A 16,157-nucleotide genomic window follows, 5' to 3' on the forward strand; every position below is an offset into this window, starting at 1 on the left:
GAAAATCTCAGCAACCTGCCATCCAACATACACACACACCAACTTGAGGAAAGGGAGAGGGACTGGATATAAGTCATGAAGACAATGACTTTTTTTTTAAGATTTATTTATTTATGATAGACATAGAGAGAGGGAGAGAGAGAGAGAGGCAGAAACACAGGAGGAGGGAGAAGCAGGCTCCGTGCCGGGAGCCGGACGCGGGAGTCGATCCCAGGACTCCAGGGTCGTGCCCTGGGCCAAAGGCAGGCGCCAAACAGCTGAGCCACCCAGGGATACCCATGAAAACAATGATTTAATAATCCTGGACCATAAGGGAGCTTCCCCAGTTGCTAAATACTTTGATAGGCTCAGAGGGTAGCAGGCTTAGATTCTGTAAGGACAGGGCATGGGAACTCTGGTCAAGCCCTTCCCTTAAAGATCTTGCCCTATTCCTCATTTGGCTGTTCAATAGTATCCTTTATAATCAAATGATAACTATAAATAGTGAATTACCAATCTGAGGAGGTTTTAAGAAGCCTCCAGTTTGTAGTCAGCAAGGCAGAAGCATAAATGGCTTAAGAACACCATCTAGGATTTTCTTTTTTAAAGATTTGATTTATTTATTCATGAGAGACGTAGAGAGGCAGAGACACAGGCAGAGGGAGAACCAGGCTCCTCGCGGGAGCCCTATGTGGGACTCAATCCCGGGACCCCAGGATCATGCCCTGAGCCAAAGGCAGACACCCAACCACTGAGCCACCCAGGTATCCCACCATCCAGGATTTTCAGCCAGCTTCTGATGCAGGGCCATGACGCTGCATGTGCTATCATGACTGAGAATTTTAACCTGTCAGGGTCTTCACAGACCCCCTGTAGGTAGTTACTGTCAAAACTGAACTGAATTGTAGGACACTCAGTATCAGATAATTGGTGTTGGAATTCACTGCAAAAATCAGAAACAAGACAAGGGTGGCCACTATTTTAATACAACAAAAAGCAATTAGAGGCATAAGAATTTAAAAAGACAAGATAAAATTACATACATGTGCAGATGATATGTTTCTAGGAAACCTAAAATGACAACCTCCTATGAATAGTAAAACCATTTTGTAAAGTAGCAAGATATAAAATTAACATATAGAAATAGTTTTCATAACCATTTAGAAGAAACAGTAACCACTTGGAAGAAATAATGGAAAAGATCCCAGATCCCATTTACAATAGCAGAAGCAAGATAAAACAAAATGTAGGCACACGTTTTTGTTTTTGTTTTTAAGATTTTATTTATTTATTCATGAGAGACAGAGAGAGAGAGAGAGAGAGAGAGAGAGACAGGCAGAGGGAGAAGCAGGCTCCCTGCAAGGAGCCCAACATGGGACTCAATCCCCAGACCCTGGGGTCACGCCGTGGGCCAAAGGCAAGCGCTAAACCTTTGAGTGTAGGTGCAAATTTAATGAGAATTGTGTAAAACCTACATGAGAAAAACTGTAAAACATTCTTACAGGACAAAAAGTAGACTTGAACAAATGGGAAAAGATGCCATGTTTTTCATCAGAAGAATCAATATCGGAAAGATATCAACTTTCTCCAAGTTAAAATTTACAAACTTAATGGGATTCCAATAAAAATATCCAAGTTATTAATTTTTTTCTGGAGCTAGATAAGTTGATTATTATTTATTTTGGAAAATAAATGCAAGACTAGCCAGGAATCTCCCCCTACCCCCAAAAAATAGCAATGGGGGACTACCTACACATTGAAACATTTATAAAGTCCCTGTAATTAAAACATTATGCTATTGGTGCATAAATAGACAAATGGCTAATGGAAGAGAACATAAAATCCATAGACTCCAAAGGCATATGGAAATTTAGTGTTTGATAAACAAATAGCGTTGGAACAACTGATAGCCATGTGGATAAAGATAAAATTGGATTCATTCCTCACACCTTACACTAGGATAAATGCCAAATGGATCAGATACCTACATGTAAAAAATATTGAGTCATACAAATACTAGAGGAAAATATAGCTCAATTTCTTTACGACCTAGGAAGGAGGAGGACTTTCCTAACTGTATTCTATATCTGGAATCAATAAAGGAAAATGGGAAAATTTGTCTAAAATTTTTTTAAAATTTAAATGCCTACCCAACATACCATCAAGAATATATGTATTAAAAAAAGAATATCAAAAGTTAAATTAAAAAATGGGACAAAATTGTAACTAATATCACAAAGGGCCAATATCCTTAATATACCCAAATTTTCTAAATATTGAAAAGAAACTCAAATCCTAGTCTAACAACCCAGTAGAAAAATGTGAAAATTATAGAAAAATAAATGCTAATAGCTCTTAAATATATGGAAAAATGCTGAACTTTGCTCATAATAAGACAATTCCACATTAAAACTAAACTGAGATCCATTACTTACCTATCAGATTGGCAAAAATCCCAAACTTGACAACGCACCAAGTTGGTGAGACTGCAGAGAAGCATGTGCTTTCCTGTGTTGCTGATGGGGATGAAAATGGTACGACCCTGGACAGAGATTTGACAATAGCTAGCAGGATTACCTGTGCATTTACCCTTTGCCCAAACAACCTCCTTTCTAGGTAAATATACTTGAGATACAGTGGTAAAACCTTGAAATGATGGAAGCTTAAGGTTATTTATTGTAGCACATTTTGTAATAATAAAAGGCTGCAAACAGCCAGCATATCTTTCTTTTTTTCTTTAAAGTAGGCTTCAGGGATCTCTGGGTGGCGCAGCGGTTTAGCGCCTGCCTTTGGTCCAGGGCGCGATCCTGGAGACCCGGGATCGAATCCCACGTCGGGCTCCCGGTGCATGGAGCCTGCTTCTCCCTCTGCCTGTGTCTCTGCCTCTCTCTCTCACTGTCTGCCTATCATAAATAAATAATAAAAAAAAAAATTAAAGTAGGCTTCACATCCAACCTGGGGCTTGAACTCACAGCCCCAAGGCTAAAAGTCCCATGCTCTACCAACTGCCAGCCAGGCGCCCCCTGCATGTCTTTCCATAGAGGATGGGACAGGTGAATAAACCATGGGACATACATGCCCTGGAATACTATTAAACTCTAAAAAGAATGAAGAATCTCTCTATATTGCTAAAGAGTGATCTCTAGAATAAAGGTGAAAAAAGTAACATGCGAAAAGGTGTGTATAGTATTATATTTTTTATGTAATAATGAAAGGAAAATAAAAGTATATAAATATACATACCTTTATATATAATTTTTTAAAGATTTTATTTATTCATGAGAGACACAGAGAGAGGCAGAGACACAGGCAGAGGGAGAAGCAGGCTTCACATGGGGAGACCGATGTGGGACTCGATCCCAGGACTCTGGGATCACGCCCTGAGCCAAAGGTAGACGCTCAACCACTGAGCCACCCAAGCGTCCCTTATATACAATTTTACATACAATTTCAGCATCAAGAAAACTATTGACTACAAAGAATAAAAACACATGGAATTTATAAACATCCATGAATTCATAATGATAATAATTTTTTGAAACATCATTGCTACATGCTAACCCTTTGTGTCTCATACCTACTGCTGCATAATAAGCCCACCCCAAAATGTGATGGCTTAAAAAAACAAAACCTCGTTGATCACCCCTGGACGTTGCTAGAGTATGATCTCATTATTCTGAAAGTTGATTTTTTTTTTAAGATTTTATTTATTTATTCACGAGACACACAGAGAGAGAGACAGAGACAGAGACACAGGCAGAGGGAGGAGCAGGCTCCCTGCGGGAAGCTAATGTGGGACTCAATCCCAGGACCCCGGGATCAAGACCTGAGCTGAAGGCAGACGCTGAACTGCTGAGCCACCCAGGTGTCCTGTTAAATTTTTTTTAATTTTATTTATTTTTTATTTTTTTTATTATTTTTTTTATTTATTTATGATAGTCACAGAGAGAGAGAGAGAGAGAGAGAGGCGGAGACACAGGCAGAGGGAGAAGCAGGCTCCATGCACTGGGAGCCCGACGTGGGATTCGATCCTGGGTCTTCAGGATCACGCCCTGGGCCAAAGGCAGGCGCTAAACCACTGCGCCACCCAGGGATCCCAAATTTTTTTTTTAAAGGGAAAGATCCAGGTGCCTTTCCTGCATGTCTTGTATTTCAAACTATCAGAATCAATGGTGAGAGAAAATAATTTACAGAAAAACCACAGCTAACAAATGCAAAAAAAAAAAAAAAAAGGTGGAAACAGAAAAATCACTACTTTGCATTCCTTTATGAAATAATGGATCTAAGCAATCATCATCAATTATTATTAAAAGTTTGGGGTGGAAAGTTGATGACAAACTTTAAACCAGGCTGGAAACTCCTGAACCCACTGATTAATCTCAACATCACTACAAATTGGACCACGCCCTGATCTGATGCAGTGGAGCCTAGAGAGCACTGCTCACAAAGTACTGAGTGACAAAAACAAAAATTATCAAGCCTCTAGATACAGTTATCAGTTTATAAAGAATACGGAGGTTAGAAAAATGTTAAATGACATCACAAGATTACAAACCCAAATCCATAATGTGAGAAATCCCATATGACAAATTACCCAGTTACTTCAATAAAACAAAACCAAAATGAAACCAGTAACAAAGACAGAGTAGCCATTCTACTGATTGAGAGAGACTTAAAAGTGGCAAAGTTCAGGCCCAGCAAGATGGTGGCTGCCTTGGAGCTCAGCTGCTGGGGAAGTGGGGGGAGGCTCCCATTGTACACAGTGGTGTAACCTGGTGGTGATGGTTTAGGCCAAATTTTCTGATGCACTCTTGGACATCAGTGTCATAGATAATACGCTGAGAGGTTCAAGAGGAGCGGTACCAACATGATTTCTCAGCTGACAAAAACACTAAATTTTTTAAGAACGCAAATATAGGGGCACCTGGGTGGCTCAGTCGGTTAAGCATCTGCCTCCAGCTCAGGGCATGATCCCCAGGTCCTGGGATCAAGTGCCTCATCATGCTCCAGGCCCAGTGGGGGACTGCTTCTCCCTCTCCCTCTCCCTCTGCCCTACTCATGCTTCTCTCTCCTTCTGTCTCAAACAAATAAATAAAACCTTAAAAAAAAGCGGGGGGGGGGGGGACGCCTGGGTGGCTCAGCAGTTGAGCATCTGCCTTCATTTCAGGTGGTGATCCTAGGGTCCTGGGATCGAGTCCCGCATGGGCTCCCCACATGGAAACTGCTCCTCCCTCTGCCTGTCTCTGCCTCTCTCTCTTATGAATAAGTAAATAAAATCTTTAAAATTAATTTTTTTAAATTCAAAAAATTAAAAAAGAACACAAGTACAGTTCTGACTATGAATTCTTGGCAAAACAGGGGGCAGATACACTGGCTTACATTGCTCTCCTAGAAAAGGCACTTGATTGAGAGGCACAAATTCTTTACTGTGACAAAATTATTGGGTTTGCTTCACGAATTCCTTTTCTCTTTGGTTTGATCCTGCCTGGAAGGATGTCTTAAGGAGCACTGAACATAATTTTCTCCTGATGGGAGGAGAATCTCCCCTCTGAGAAGTGGAAGCACATATACACAGACATGCCAGGGGGTGCCTAAGCCTTCTGGCAAACAGACTGGGGACACGTCCATTTTCCTTTGGAGATATGCCTACTTTGGATGCCTGTGTGTTTGGTTTTCCTGCACCTCTTAATAAAGTGTACTTTTCTAAAGTTTGGTTATAAGAACATTTGAAACAGCTCTCCAGCCTATGTCGCTTTTGTGAGGACATCCTAAACAGTTATTTTAGATGTGGCCCCTTGGAGACGGATGACAATCTCTGCCGAAGCCTTCCACTTCCTCCTTGGAAACTACCAATGTGCGCGAGTGGCTTCTCCCACAGGAAGAAAGCAGTTCCATACAATGACAGTCACCCTGCTCAGTGCCCAAGTGTTTGCCTTGGAGTCACACGATTGTGCAGTAATATCTTACACTAAGTATGTGAAGGCAAAAAGGAAATCCTGCTGATATGTACAAGGAGGACTTTTTTTTGTACAAGATTTAAACCAAAGGGAATTTTCTATGCCATTTTTTTTGAAATTGCATTAAATATTTGTTGAATTTGTTTTCAAAGATTTTATTTATTTATTTGAGAGAGAGAGAGTGAACATGAGGCAGAGGGAGAGGGAGAAGCAGACTACCTGCTGAGCAGGGAGCAGGTCAGGGCTCGACCCCAGGACCCTGAGATCATGACCCCAGCCGAAGGCAGCAGCATAACTGACTGAGCTACCCAGGGGCCCCATATCTGTTAAATTTTTAAACTGTATTTAAAAGCTTGTGGGACAATAGCCAAACTGTGGAAGGAGACTCGGTGTCCATCGAAAGATGAATGGATAAAGAAGATGTGGTTTATGTATACAATGGAATATTACTCAGCCATTAGAAATGACAAATACTCACCATTTGCTTCAACGTGGATGGAACTGGAGGGTATTATGCTGAGTGAAGTAAGTCAGTCGGAGAAGGACAAACATTATATGTTCTCATTCATTTGGGGAATATAAATAATAGTGAAAGGGAAAATAAGGGAAGGGAGAAGAAATGTGTGGGAAATATCAGAAAGGGAGACAGAATGTAAAGACTGCTAACTCTGGGAAACGAACTAGGGGCGGTAGAAGGGGAGGAGGGCGGGGGGTGGGAGTGAATGGGTGACGGGCACTGGGTGTTATTCTGTATGTTAGTAAATTGAACACCAATAAAAAAAAATGAAAGTAAAAAAAAAAAAAACAATGGAATATTACTCAGCCATTAGAAATGACAAATACCCACCATTTGCTTCAACGTGGATGGAACTGGAGGGTATTATGCTGAGTGAAGTAAGTCAGTCGGAGAAGGACAAACATTATATGTTCTCATTCATTTGGGGAATATAAATAATAGTGAAAGGGAATAGAAGGGAAGGAAGAAGAAATGTGTGGGAAATATCAGAAAGGGAGACAGAACATAAAGACTCCTAACTCTGGGAAATGAACTAGGGGTGGTGGAAGGGGAGGAGGGCAGGGGGTGGGGTGACTGGGTGATGGGCACTGAGAGGGGCACTTGACGGGATGAGCACTGGGTGTTATTCTGTATGTTGGTAAATTGAACACCAATAAAAAATAAATTTATTTAAAAATAAATAAATAAAAGCTTGTGGAAGGGCAGCCTGGGTGGCTCAGCAGTTTAGTGCCACCTTCAGTCTGGGGTGTGATCCTGGAGACCCGGGATTGAGTCCCACATCGGGCTCCCTGCACGGACTCTGCTTCTCCCTCTGCCTGTGTCTCTGCCTCTCTCTCTCAAGAATGAATAAATAAATTAAAAAATCTTAAAAAATAAAATAATAAAATAAAATAAAAGCTTGTGGGATCCCTGGGTGGCCCAGCGGTTTAGCGCCTGCCTTCGGCCCAGGGCGTGATCCTAGAGTCCTGGGATCGAGTCCCACATCGGGCTCCCTACATGGAGCCTGCTTCTCCTTCTGCCTGTGTCTCTGCCTCTCTCTCTCTCTCTGTCTCTTGAATAAATAAATAACATCTTTTTTAAAAAATGAAAGCTTGTATTCACACTATATAATATAAAGATGAACACAACATGAACTTGGAGGGAAAAAAATAAAACATGTAGTGTTGTATATATTTTTAAAAAATAAAAGACATTTCCTCTTCAAGGAGATGGCCTTGTGGCAGACGCAGAGTTGCAGATCTTTGTGAAGACCCTCACCGGCAAGACCATGACCCTCGAGGTCGAGCCCAGGGACACCACTGAGAATGCCAAAGCCAAAATCCAAGACAAGGAGGGCATCCTGCTGACCCAGCAGCATCTGATTTTTGCTGGCCAACAGTCAGAGGACAGCCCCATTGTCTCAGACAACAATAGCCAGAAAAAGTCCATCCTGCACTCGGTGCTTCACCTGAGAGGGGGCATCATTGAGCCTCCCTCCGCCAGCTGGCCCAGAAATACAACTGCGACAAGATGATTGGCCACAAGTGTTAGGCTCAGTGCACCCCGGCACTGTCACCTGCCAAGTAGTGCAGCCCCACCAACTACCTGGCCCCAGGAAGGTTGAATAAGGCTCCCGCACCAGCTCTTCCTTGGCTGGGGGTGGCCTCCTGCCAGAGCCCCAATGCCCTGGGGCCTCGGTAAAGTTTTCCTCTCATTGACTGGAGCAGTAAAAGAAAAATAAATAAGTAACAATAAGAAACCTGCCTTAGGGATCCCTGGGTGGCGCAGCGGTTTGGCGCCTGCCTTTGGCCCAGGGCGTGATCCTGGAGACCGGAGATCGAATCCCACGTCGGGCTCCCGGTGCTTGGAGCCTACTTCTCCTTCTGCCTGTGTCTCTGCCTCTCTCTGTGACTATCATAAACAATAAAAAAAAATTAACAAAAAAAAAGAAAGAAACCTGCCTTAATCTTGGAAGATTTTTGCCTTTGGTTCGGGTGTCTCTAACTAAAGGCTACGGTTTTGTTTTGTTTTTTTAAGATTTTATTTATTTATTCATAGAGACAGAGAGAGGCAGAGACACAGGCAGAGGGAGAAGCAGGCACCATACAGAGAGCCTGACGTGGGACTCGATCCAGGGTCTCCAGGATCACGCCCTGGGCTGCAGGCGGCGCTAAACCGCTGCACCACCGGGGCTGCCCAAGGCTATGGTTCTGTTGTGCAAGTTCACCTTAATGTATTCAAATTCATTTATTCATTATCAGTTTTCTTGGGCCAGTCTGAATGTCTCATACATGACTCTTCAGCTAAGGCTTTTTTGTTGGGTTTAGAAATGTGATGTCTATTTTAGGAAACAGGAAGAAATATAAATTACTTCAGCAGAAAGCCTGTATTTAACTTTTTTAAAAGAGAAAGAGGCTAAAGATACCTACCAACCAAATGCAATATGTAGATTATGTTTAGATCTTGATTTAAATCAGCCAACTATAAAAAGGCATTTTGAGACAACTGGGGAAAACTGAACACGGACTGATTTTTAGATGAATTAGGAATTATTAATTTTGCTGGGTATGATAATAAAGTTATGGTTATGTTATGACTATAAAATTTGTATGTGTTAAGAGATTTTTATTGAAGTATTTACAAGTGAAATGATATGATGTCTTGGATTGTTTTAAAATACTCTAGCAAAAGAAAAAAAACTCGTGGTGGGAAGGACAAAATATAAATAAGAGGAACAGAGTGTTGATAATCACTGAAGCTGGGCGATGGGTGTATAGAGGCTTAAGATTCCATTCTCTCTATGTATGTTTGAAACTTTCCATAATAAAAAGGTATGAATTCCCTCACTCACATCTCCCCTGGTGAAGCCATTGAACTCAAAAGAGCAAGATAAAGTGTTAGATCGAATAAAAGTTTTATAATATAAATTGCTTTCTTTAAGTTGCTTTCTTTGGTCTTGAAAGGCTTTTAACAGATAGAAGTTAAAATATTATGGAAAAATAAAAGACCATTGTCACAGTCTGTTAATCCCATATGCTTCCCATGAGAAGGATAAATACTTATATGGCAGTTTTATGGGATCCAGAGCCCAATATAGGAAAATTTCCCAAAGGGCTCTCTAACTCTCCATACTTTATTTCTTCCTCATTTTTTTTTTAATCAGTAGGTAGGAGGAGCAAGTGGGAGAAAATTTGAGGTATAAAATAATCTCTTAAAAAAAAATAAAATAAAATAAAATAAAATAATCTCTTATTTGACCAGTTAGAGCAAAGCAAAGATGAGGGCTCTTTGGTTTGAGATACACTGGTATGATAGAAACATATGTACATTAAGGCCAGCAGGATAAGCATTTGAAATTGCCAGGTGAAGCTAGCTTTGCCCTAATAGAGTATCATTGAGAAAGCATTTCTTCAGCAAATGGCTCTTTTGAGAAGCTACTGAACTCCAGGACGGTATAAAAACACTCAGCCATGAAATACTTGGTGACTCCACAGCCCAAACTGATCCCAAACCATAAAATAGAGTGCACATCACCCATTAATTACAAGTGATACTTCTAAGACCAGGCTCAAGTCTAACTATATAAGTAAGCCACATGAGCTGCTTCCATTCCCAGTATGTCTACTCCTATCATGTGTCATCCATGCTCAGCCTATGCCTAGGACCTCACGGAGAGCTTCCTATGATCAGTGAGCTAAGAGAGAAAGCTTTTAGCCTTTATAGGCTACTCAGCACAGGAGACTGGCAGTGGTGAAAATTATACTGTTATACTGTATGCGCCATTATATTATATTCTGTAGAGAAGAAAATTCCTTCTAGTGGGTAGAACTTCAGGTAGCACATCTTGTTGTCCACTTTCCCTATTAGGGGAGCTGGGTTGAGATAAGGTCCTACAGTGATACAAAAAAAGGAGGCCAATTGTTAGCTGTATGTCAGGGACTTGGAGGGGGAAGGTAAGAAAATAGATGACAAGGAAGATAAGAGATATGTGGATAGATTTAAGATCCTCTTAAATTGGGTCTAGACTATGAAAGTATTTATGCATCTTGTGCATCTTCAAAATGAAGGAGACTTTCCACCATCTGGACCTATTCTGTGAGTGCTGGTCAGCTTCCTCCCCCCATCACCCCAGAACTTGCTCAATGGATTCATAAATAAAATGGGCTCAATGACATGGATTTCCCCTTACTAATGTGCTTACTGACATCACTATTACCCGATGTACCAGCAAAGTGGCTAATCTTTAGCCACATGCACTTGGGGACAGCCAGGCACCTTGGGGCAGGTTGATCATACCATAAAGTGGTACTGACCTGCCTCCAATGGAATAGACACTCATTCTGATGTTGATTTGTTTCCCCTGCTCACCATGTCTCTGGAAGCATCACCAACTAAGGCTTGTTAAGTGCTATATGTAGTTCTGGTATCTCATACTTATGGATAATGTTAATTTAAATACAAAAAAAATTTTTTTGAATATAGAATTCCATTAGTCATAGGTTTGTCTTATTTCTCTTATTCTTATTCATGAAAGGAAAAGAGAACATATCTAATCATACCCAGTAAAGAGTACATCTGTGAAATTGTAGTATGTCTGGAATTCTCGAAAATAGCTGTTTCTTGGCTCTTATAGAGATATTATTCCCATGCAGAGATATTATGTTCCAGGTAGTGGACTCAGGGCACCAAAACTGTAATTTTTTTTTCAAAAAAGCAGTATGGCTTGTTTAGGCTTTACAGGAAAGATAGTTGTTCTCTTTGCAGGCATCTACTGAAGGAAGAGCAATAGATCATCATTATGTTAAATGAGACTAAGGAATCAGGAAACATGATATTATTTAAACCTTTTAAAATCGTTTGGTAAAATACATAGGCCTTGGAATGTCTTTTACGTAGGTTGGAACAAAGAAGGTAGAATCAAGCTATATAAGTTATTATAAAATACTTAGCAGTAGTTGGCATGTTGGACAGTGTTGTGGCTGAATTAGGGGCAACTGGAAATGAAGGCAGTAACGTTTCATTAAGAGAGTAGAAATATTGAATTAAAATATAAGTATTTTTAGGGATCCCTGGGTGGCGCAGCGGTTTGGCGCCTGCCTTTGGCCCAGGGCGCGATCCTGGAGACCTGGGATCAAATCCCATATCAGGCTCCCGATGCATGGAGCCTGCTTCTCCCTCTGCCTGTGTCTCTGTGCCTCTCTCTCTCTCTCTGTGACTATCATAAATAAATAAAAATTAAAAAAATAAATAAATAAATAAAATAAAATATAAGTATTTTTACTAACTTTGTGGCCTTCCTACAAAGTATCTAGGTACAGAAAGGCTCTTGTTGGATGTTTGTTTGTTAAAAGTGATATAGTTATAGAAGGGATACCTTCTTCTGCTTCTTGATGCAAAGGATATATATTGGTTTGCTAGGGCTGCCATAGACTGGGTGGCTTAAACAATAGAAGTTTATTTTCTCACAGTTCTAGAAGCTAGAAGGCTGAGATCAAGGTGTTGTCAGGATTGATTTCTTTTGAAACCTCTCTCCTTGGCTTGTAGATGTCTCTGTTCTCCTTGGGTCTTCCCACGGTCTTCTCTGTATATCTGTCTGTGTCAAAATCTCCTTGTCTTATAAAGATAACTGTCAGATTGGATTAAGGTTCATCCTAATGTCCTCATTTTAACTTAATTACCTCTTTAAAGACCTAATCTCCAAATACAGTCATATTCTAAGGCCAACTGGGGGTTAGGAATTCAGCATACGAATTTGGGGGAAAAGCAATTCAGCGCATAACAGGTACTTTGAGAAAAGATTGATCTGCAAGAAGTGGTCACTGCAGGGCTTCCCCCCACCCACCCATGTTCTCAGTTCCCACTTATCAGCTTTGTACACCCTTCCTCCAGCTTCTGCACGCTCTGCTGCTACAAGCTTACACTCACTTGCAGCTTTCTGAGGATTGCCCTTGAGCACTGGACTCCTGCTGCTCCTCGCCTTCCCCCACCCCCACACACCATTGAACTCCGCCTCACAGTGCAGAGGGTTGGAAGTGCCTGGGAGTATTACAAATCCACTTGACCTCCCACCCCAGCCCTTGAGCAGTCATTGGCTAGGAGTACAAAAGCTTCTGTCTTTAGGACAGGACAAACTGAAGCCTAATTGTTACCCTAGAGCTCCCAGCAGGTCCAGGTGTGTCTGGGGCATCACACGCAATCTGACTCTGGTTCCTGCCCCTTTGGGAAACTGCTTCACCACTCCCTCACTTGTTCTCCTGAGGACTTTCCTTACTAAGCCACTTCCATATGGGTCCCTGACTCAGAGAGGGCTTCTGGAAGGATCCTACACAAAACCTATTTTAATTGGTAAAACAGAACAAATAATTCAACCTAATATGTCAAGACCAGAAGGAAAGAGGCACAGAAGGAGGAGTTCTTGTTGTTTAAAGGTCATTGAAATAGGATTTTCAGAAGTAGACACTGGAAATTTAGTCAGTTACTAACACAGAAGTTCCTGCCCTGTGGGTGTGGTGTCTTCTAGAAATTCTCCACCAGGTCACCTGATGGAGATTCTTTTGTTTTAAGATTTTATTTATTCATTCATGAGAGACACATAGAGAAAGGCAAAGACATAGGCAGGAGAGGCAGAGTCCCCACTGAGCAGGGAGCCTGATGCCAGACTTGATCCCAGGACCCCAGGATCATGACCTGAGTCAAAGGCAGACGCTCAACCACTGAGCCGCCCAGGCATCTCCAATGGAGATTTCTAAAGGGAATTATGACTCAATAGGTTGACAGTAAAGGAAGGATTTAATTAAAAGCAGAATGGAAAAAAAAAAAAGCAAAATAGCCCTAAGGTAATATTTGCATTGGGAGAGGTAGAAGTCACAATTTATTTTTTTAAATTTTATTTATTTATTCATGAGAGACACAGACATAGACAGAGACAGAGACACAGGTAGAGGGAGAAGCAGGCCCCACGCAGGGAGCCTGATATAGGACTCCATCCCAGGACTCCAGGATCACATCCTGAGTCAAAGGCAGATGCCCAACCGCTGGGCCGCCCAGGTGTCCCCAGAAGTCACAATTTAATTAGAAATTCCCATAGCATTAAAATTTTCTGAAGAGGGATGCCTGGGTGGTTCAATCAGTTAAGTGTCTACCTTCACCTCATGTCATGATCCCATAGTGCTGGGACTGAGCTCCACATTGGGCTCCCTGCTCAGTCGGGAGTCTGCTCCTCCTTCTCCCTCTTCCTCTCCCTTAGCTTGTGTTCTCTCCTCTCTTGCTCACTTTCTCTCTCTAATAAATAAATCTTTAAAAAAGTTATTTTTTCTGAAGAGACACCTGTCAAAACTTATCAGAAATGGAACATGGCGGGGATCCCTGGGTGGCTCAGCGATTTAGCGCCTGCCTTCCGCCCAGGGCATGACCCTGGAGTCCCAGGATCAAGTCCCACATCAGGCTCCCTGCAGGGAGCCTGCTTCTCCCTCTGCCTCTCTCTGCGTCTCTCTCTCTCACTCTCTGTGTCTCTCATGAATAAATAAATAATTAAAAAAAAAAAAAAGAAAGAAATGGAATATGGGGACAGACCTTTGACTTGGGTGCCACCTAGTATATGAAAGACATGAAGACCAGAGTGACCTAGGGTTCCTGCCATGTGAAAATAACCTTTCAAATAAGCAGATCCAGGGATGTCTGGGTGGCTCAGGTGTTGAGCATCTGCCTTCAGCTCAGGGCTTGATCCTGGAGTCCCAGGATCAAGTCCCACATCAGGCTCCCTGCATGGAGCCTGCTTCTTTATCCCTCTGCCTATGTCCCCCCCTCCCTTTCTCTCTGTCTCTCATGAATAAATAAATACATAAATAAATAAATAAATAAATTTTAAAAAGGCAGATCCAACACATCCATAATTTTTTTTTAAGATTTTAATTATTTATTTGAGAAAGATAGATAGTAAGGGCAAGCAAGGGGAGGAGCAGAGGGAGAGGGACAAGCAGACTCTGTGCTGAGCTTGAAGCCCAACATGAGGCTCAATCCCATGATCCCAAGATTATGACTTGAGCCAAAATCAAGAGTCAGACACTTAACTGAAAGAGCCACCCAGGCAGCCCTCATTCATGATTTTTAAAAATATATTCACTGAACTTAAAAAAAAAAAAAAAAACAACTATATACTTTATCCATGAATTTTCCTCTAGAATAGGTAGTTTCCTAATGATGAAGAAAGGCAATGTGCTTCTTGCCAATAGGTTTCCCTCTGACATAAGTCAAAGATCCACTTTGGTTTACCTATAGTCTGCTAAAGCATCTGACATGATAATTTAATTTTAGTTCTTATAAGGAAGAACCCTCAAATTAACGATCAGTAGAATTTTACCATATGATGGTGGATGCTGCCTAGAACTGATATTTGCCACATCTCCCTCTAACCATCAAATAGAAAATTGAGAGCAAATAAAAACACCCAGAACTTATTCTCATAGTATAATTCACAAACAGGAAAGACTACACATTCCAATTCAAGAGAAAAGGAGGGAGATAAATGCCAGTGACTAGCAGAACTGGGGCTGGAGCCCAATAGACGTGGCTGTGCAAGAGTGGAGAATGTGGGTAGTCCTACCAGTGGCAGAACATAGGTAATATCAACAAGATTCACCCCTCAAAGGAAAGGAACCCATCCTGAAGGGAACTACTGAGAGCAGATCTGAGACTGATGTGTTAAAGCACTAGCAATAGAGAAGTCACAGGAAGTGGCTTGGAAAGTGCCTGTGACCTTTGGAAGTACTACTTCTATGGGAAAAAAGGGAGGCACCCTGAAAGATAGCAGTGGCCCCAAAAGGTTTCCATAGATGATGAAGAAAAGGAAAGAAGAAAAAAAAAAAAAAAAAAAAAAAAAGAAAAGGAAAGAAGTAGCTCAGAATAAGGATTTTTCTTAAATATATGAGATCAGAGAAAGCTTGACTAGAAATAAAGGTATCCTACATTAAAGAAACAGCCCTACAATGTGGCAACAGAAGAGGGAACTCTTGAACTGAGCATTAGTAAAAATACTTAAACCTTCCCTCTTTACCCTCCAGAAATTCCTCCTTCAAATGATTCATTGAGAAAAAAAACAACACATTCCAAATATGAACAAAAAAATTAAAATCAAGCATCAAAGATATAAGTGTTAAAAATGAGAATCAATTATGTTTGTCAGATGAAAACACTCAGAAAAATTCCTATCATGAGGCAAGGGAAAATTGCAAAATAATGATCCAACCTGAATTTAGAATACTTGAAAAAGCAATTGTAGATATGGCCAGGGGGTGGGGGTGAGGGTGTTGTTGGATCACAAGAAACAAAAATGCAAAAATAGAGAATGGACCAAACCAGAAGATGATGGAAAATGTAGCTGATAAGTTTAGGAAAGAGACTGAAAAAGGTAAAATTATCTCAGAAATGAAGGTTAAATTACCAATGTCCAAGGGAGAATAAATTAGCTGAAAATACAGTAAAGGATACAGAGAATATAAGTGAAAGAAGCCAAGAAAATGATTCAAAAATAAGGAGTTTTTTTTTCAAAGATCAGAAAGCAATAGATACAGAAAATAGGCAAGGAGGATCAACAGATGTATAATTGGAGTCTCTGAGAAAGAAAAGCAAAACAGTGGAATGGAACTAATTTTTAAATTCCAATTCAAAAAAGTGTTTTGAAATTAAATAGGATCCAAGCATGCATATTTTATTATCTTTTAAAAGCA

At 40.9% G+C, this 16,157-nt stretch overlaps 1 protein-coding gene across 1 annotated transcript in view; it reads right to left on the reverse strand.

The window, feature by feature from the left end:
* Positions 1-16,157, reverse strand: part of DMAP1 (DNA methyltransferase 1 associated protein 1) — a 47,028-nt gene that overhangs the window by 27,872 nt on the left and 2,999 nt on the right. Inside the window, exon 3 of the mRNA XM_077845276.1 lies at positions 10,992-11,203. The gene's annotated coding sequence lies outside the window, so the exon portion shown is untranslated. The remainder of the gene's footprint in view (positions 1-10,991; positions 11,204-16,157) is intronic.

Source organism: Canis aureus, chromosome 13, assembly GCF_053574225.1.
Source record: "Canis aureus isolate CA01 chromosome 13, VMU_Caureus_v.1.0, whole genome shotgun sequence".
In the NCBI taxonomy this organism is placed as follows: domain Eukaryota; kingdom Metazoa; phylum Chordata; class Mammalia; order Carnivora; family Canidae; genus Canis; species Canis aureus.